Here is a 6,000-nt window from a genome sequence, read left to right as displayed (position 1 = left end):
AGGTGCCCCGCTGCCCCAGACGGTCAGCAGCAACGCCGGCTCGGAGAGGAAGCCAGACGTCGCTGCAGACAGCGTGGTCAAAGCTGCGCCTGAAAACAAACTGCAGCAGAAGCCCGGGAGCCTGAAGAGGAGGGGGCTGAGACTGTGGCGCAGGAAGGCTTGGAGAGGGTGAAGGCTCCTCGGGATCCCTCTCTCTGTGTTTTAAGGAGAGGAGGGCTGCCCTGGGGAGCAGAGGAAGCTTGTGTGGCAGCGCCGCAAGAGCAGAGCCTTTGGAAGCTTCTCCTCCGGATGGGGGGCAGGCAGTGGCACTGGGGGGCAAAGAGCTTGGAGCTTCTCAGCTTGAGCAAGACTCTAGCGCAAATATTCCAAAACCCTGGAGCTTCCCAAGAGAAATCTCCCCAAGACGCAGCCGCAGCCATCCCAGATGCCTTTCTCAAGGCAGGGCCTGGGAGAAGGACAAGGATTCCCCAGAGCATGGCAACAGCAGAGCCTGGAAGCAAGCGAGGGCGCAAAGTGGCCGGTGTCACCACCGCTGCTGCCAGATAGAGCCGCTGCTCAGCTCTGGCGACTGAGTCCCACGATCGCCAGGGAGAGCATCCAAAATGGCGTCTCCAGAGTTCAGCAGCGCCAGGCAGAACGGGCTGGCAATGCCGGAACCGTGGTCCCCGAGGCTCTTGGAATGGCGCGGGGAAGAAGTTACAGAGAGAAATTCAGCCAAATCCAAGAGCCTCAGCCAAAACGTTGGCTAGAAGGACCACGGCAAGAGCGATCGTTGACGCGGACGTGTCAACGTGGGCCTGCGCTGACGCCCGAAGGGGTGTCGCAAAACTGCCCGCCCCACAGGACGGAAGGGAGAGCTGTCCCGCTGCGGGCACCCTTCCCTCCACGGGCCTGCAGTTTTGCAGACAGCCCGTCCCTCCGGCGGGTCCGAAGGCCCCAGCCCAGAGAGGAGCACGGCGCCCAGTGCCGCGCGTACAGCTTGTCCACGGCCGGCCCCAGCAGCCCCTGTCAGAGACGAGGGCGTTAGCTGGGAGGCTCGTGGACGATGCCCTGAGGAGTTGTGTGGCCCCCGGGCAGCTCCAGCAGGCAGCAAACACAGGCCTTACTCGATTGTGGGTGCAATAAAAGAGTTTACGGCCGAGTGCTTGCTTGTGCCTGCCTTCGTCCAAGCCAGGCCGTACCGTGGCCTCCTCGAGGCCCCTCTGTCGGCCTTCCCATTCCCCTCGGGCCCCCATGGGCCTTTGGGGGCAACCGAGCTTGTACGTTTGCTTTTCGGTGCCCCCAAATCCCGCCATCTCTCTTTGCGGGCCTCCCCGGGGAGCCTGGGACGTGGCGGGTGCTCTGGGGACCTCGGGACGTGCCCTTCCTTGCAACTGCCGTGCAGGAGGCTAACGGAGCTGGCGCCTGAGTGTCTCTGTTTTGCTAGGCTGGGCACAGAAGACGGCACCTGGGAGAAGGAGCTACGGGGCTGCTGGACCCCGAGCTGCTGGATGTCCCCCTCGGGGTCAGGATCCCTCTGCTGCCCGGCTCCAGGCCTCTTTTCAGCCGGGCAAAGCCGAGGGAGAAGGTCAAGGACGTCAAAACCGGGTAGAGAAGCTCTCTTTTGGTTTCTCTTCAAGGGTATAGTGGTTAGTCCGCTTTCTTTTTAAAACTACGGGCTCTAGTTTTGCTGTAAAGGGCCTCAGGCAAGCATGTAAGGGGCCTCAGGCAAGCATGCACCCAAGGCCATCATTCTTGCAACTGTGATGGGTACATCCCCGGCAGGGCAGCTAAACCTGCAGACCCCCGTGGAAACCAAAGATAATGAACCTGAGAAGCTTTCCAGACAGAGCGATGAGCCAAGACAAAACCTTCTATGAAGAAAGACTCAGCGTTCGTGGAAAGGACACTAAGGTTAGACACCTCTTCAACAGCCACTAGTGACCACCACAGAGCACCGAAACCCCCACGGAAGCCCCTCAGAGACCCTGCCCCAACTTTTAGTACGCCTGTGCAATCTATTAACATATGCACTAGGTTCCCTGAAAAGAGGCGGCTACTCCTCAGAAATGACACGCTTTTCTTTTTGTTTTTATCGTCTAGAGTGAGCGTGCCTTCGTCTTTCGTTCGGCACGTCACGTGGAGCGATGCCCCCTGCCCCCAGCGCTGCATTACAGAGAACGCCTGCTTCTTGATGCTACATTGGTGTTAAGAGGTTTATTCCCAATTTCGGTGACAGCTGCGCTGAGTAATATGCCACAGCTCCCAGGCCTTGGTCTGCTTTCTGAGTCACGGGGCCACTGGCCATTCCTTTCTGTTCCGTACCCAGAACAGGCCTCTTAGGAGGAGCTTTGTGTAGGTTCTTCCTATGTAAGGAGGCCGAGGGAGAAGGTGAGCACAGCAGGAGCCGGCAGCCAGGCTCCTACCTGCCTTCCGCAGGAAACAGCTCGGGCAAGAGGGAGCAGAAAGGAGAAGGGGTAGAGAGCCCCTAAAAACGGAAGACGCGGTAGAAGCGAGAGCAGCAGCCGCAGCCGCAGCCGGAGGCCCAGCTCCCAGCCTGTCCTCCACAGCAGAAAGCGGCGGGACGGACGCGGCACGACCGGCGGGTTCCGGCCCGGGCCTGGCTCTGGCTCTGGCTCCGGGCCTGGGCGGGCCCGCCTGTGGGGGTCGCCCGGGCCAATCCCCGCCGTGCGCGCCAGAGCTGTGACCAATGGGAGGAGCCCGCGGCAGCGGAGCTGCGACCAATCAGAGGAGCGCGCGGCGCTGTTGCTGCGGGCTGCGTGGAGCTGCTGGGGCAGGGGGCGGGAGGAGGCGCGTGGGGCGGGGGCCAGCCGCGAGGGGACGGCGCCGGGGGGGGCCACAGGAGAAGCCCCACGGGGAGGCCCGTGGAAGGGGACAGTGTTCGGAGGCTTCTCCTCTGGATGGCCGGCAGGCAGTGGCACTGGGGGGCAAAGAGCTTGGAGCTTCTCAGCTTGAGCAAGACTCTAGCGCAAATATTCCAAAACCCTGGAGCTTCCCAAGAGAAATCTCCCCAAGACGCAGCCGCAGCCATCCCAGATGCCTTTCTCAAGGCAGGGCCTGGGAGAAGGACAAGGATTCCCCAGAGCATGGCAACAGCAGAGCCTGGAAGCAAGCGAGGGCGCAAAGTGGCCGGTGTCACCACCGCTGCTGCCAGATAGAGCCGCTGCTCAGCTCTGGCGACTGAGTCCCACGATCGCCAGGGAGAGCATCCAAAATGGCGTCTCCAGAGTTCAGCAGCGCCAGGCAGAACGGGCTGGCAATGCCGGAACCGTGGTCCCCGAGGCTCTTGGAATGGCGCGGGGAAGAAGTTACAGAGAGAAATTCAGCCAAATCCAAGAGCCTCAGCCAAAACGTTGGCTAGAAGGACCACGGCAAGAGCGATCGTTGACGCGGACGTGTCAACGTGGGCCTGCGCTGACGCCCGAAGGGGTGTCGCAAAACTGCCCGCCCCACAGGACGGAAGGGAGAGCTGTCCCGCTGCGGGCACCCTTCCCTCCACGGGCCTGCAGTTTTGCAGACAGCCCGTCCCTCCGGCGGGTCCGAAGGCCCCAGCCCAGAGAGGAGCACGGCGCCCAGTGCCGCGCGTACAGCTTGTCCACGGCCGGCCCCAGCAGCCCCTGTCAGAGACGAGGGCGTTAGCTGGGAGGCTCGTGGACGATGCCCTGAGGAGTTGTGTGGCCCCCGGGCAGCTCCAGCAGGCAGCAAACACAGGCCTTACTCGATTGTGGGTGCAATAAAAGAGTTTACGGCCGAGTGCTTGCTTGTGCCTGCCTTCGTCCAAGCCAGGCCGTACCGTGGCCTCCTCGAGGCCCCTCTGTCGGCCTTCCCATTCCCCTCGGGCCCCCATGGGCCTTTGGGGGCAACCGAGCTTGTACGTTTGCTTTTCGGTGCCCCCAAATCCCGCCATCTCTCTTTGCGGGCCTCCCCGGGGAGCCTGGGACGTGGCGGGTGCTCTGGGGACCTCGGGACGTGCCCTTCCTTGCAACTGCCGTGCAGGAGGCTAACGGAGCTGGCGCCTGAGTGTCTCTGTTTTGCTAGGCTGGGCACAGAAGACGGCACCTGGGAGAAGGAGCTACGGGGCTGCTGGACCCCGAGCTGCTGGATGTCCCCCTCGGGGTCAGGATCCCTCTGCTGCCCGGCTCCAGGCCTCTTTTCAGCCGGGCAAAGCCGAGGGAGAAGGTCAAGGACGTCAAAACCGGGTAGAGAAGCTCTCTTTTGGTTTCTCTTCAAGGGTATAGTGGTTAGTCCGCTTTCTTTTTAAAACTACGGGCTCTAGTTTTGCTGTAAAGGGCCTCAGGCAAGCATGTAAGGGGCCTCAGGCAAGCATGCACCCAAGGCCATCATTCTTGCAACTGTGATGGGTACATCCCCGGCAGGGCAGCTAAACCTGCAGACCCCCGTGGAAACCAAAGATAATGAACCTGAGAAGCTTTCCAGACAGAGCGATGAGCCAAGACAAAACCTTCTATGAAGAAAGACTCAGCGTTCGTGGAAAGGACACTAAGGTTAGACACCTCTTCAACAGCCACTAGTGACCACCACAGAGCACCGAAACCCCCACGGAAGCCCCTCAGAGACCCTGCCCCAACTTTTAGTACGCCTGTGCAATCTATTAACATATGCACTAGGTTCCCTGAAAAGAGGCGGCTACTCCTCAGAAATGACACGCTTTTCTTTTTGTTTTTATCGTCTAGAGTGAGCGTGCCTTCGTCTTTCGTTCGGCACGTCACGTGGAGCGATGCCCCCTGCCCCCAGCGCTGCATTACAGAGAACGCCTGCTTCTTGATGCTACATTGGTGTTAAGAGGTTTATTCCCAATTTCGGTGACAGCTGCGCTGAGTAATATGCCACAGCTCCCAGGCCTTGGTCTGCTTTCTGAGTCACGGGGCCACTGGCCATTCCTTTCTGTTCCGTACCCAGAACAGGCCTCTTAGGAGGAGCTTTGTGTAGGTTCTTCCTATGTAAGGAGGCCGAGGGAGAAGGTGAGCACAGCAGGAGCCGGCAGCCAGGCTCCTACCTGCCTTCCGCAGGAAACAGCTCGGGCAAGAGGGAGCAGAAAGGAGAAGGGGTAGAGAGCCCCTAAAAACGGAAGACGCGGTAGAAGCGAGAGCAGCAGCCGCAGCCGCAGCCGGAGGCCCAGCTCCCAGCCTGTCCTCCACAGCAGAAAGCGGCGGGACGGACGCGGCACGACCGGCGGGTTCCGGCCCGGGCCTGGCTCTGGCTCTGGCTCCGGGCCTGGGCGGGCCCGCCTGTGGGGGTCGCCCGGGCCAATCCCCGCCGTGCGCGCCAGAGCTGTGACCAATGGGAGGAGCCCGCGGCAGCGGAGCTGCGACCAATCAGAGGAGCGCGCGGCGCTGTTGCTGCGGGCTGCGTGGAGCTGCTGGGGCAGGGGGCGGGAGGAGGCGCGTGGGGCGGGGGCCAGCCGCGAGGGGACGGCGCCGGGGGGGGCCACAGGAGAAGCCCCACGGGGAGGCCCGTGGAAGGGGACAGTGTTCGGAGGCTTCTCCTCTGGATGGCCGGCAGGCAGTGGCACTGGGGGGCAAAGAGCTTGGAGCTTCTCAGCTTGAGCAAGACTCTAGCGCAAATATTCCAAAACCCTGGAGCTTCCCAAGAGAAATCTCCCCAAGACGCAGCCGCAGCCATCCCAGATGCCTTTCTCAAGGCAGGGCCTGGGAGAAGGACAAGGATTCCCCAGAGCATGGCAACAGCAGAGCCTGGAAGCAAGCGAGGGCGCAAAGTGGCCGGTGTCACCACCGCTGCTGCCAGATAGAGCCGCTGCTCAGCTCTGGCGACTGAGTCCCACGATCGCCAGGGAGAGCATCCAAAATGGCGTCTCCAGAGTTCAGCAGCGCCAGGCAGAACGGGCTGGCAATGCCGGAACCGTGGTCCCCGAGGCTCTTGGAATGGCGCGGGGAAGAAGTTACAGAGAGAAATTCAGCCAAATCCAAGAGCCTCAGCCAAAACGTTGGCTAGAAGGACCACGGCAAGAGCGATCGTTGA

This window comes from Strix aluco, chromosome 17 (genome assembly GCF_031877795.1).
Source record: "Strix aluco isolate bStrAlu1 chromosome 17, bStrAlu1.hap1, whole genome shotgun sequence".
NCBI lineage: Eukaryota > Metazoa > Chordata > Aves > Strigiformes > Strigidae > Strix > Strix aluco.
This window is presented reverse-complemented; position numbering follows the sequence as displayed.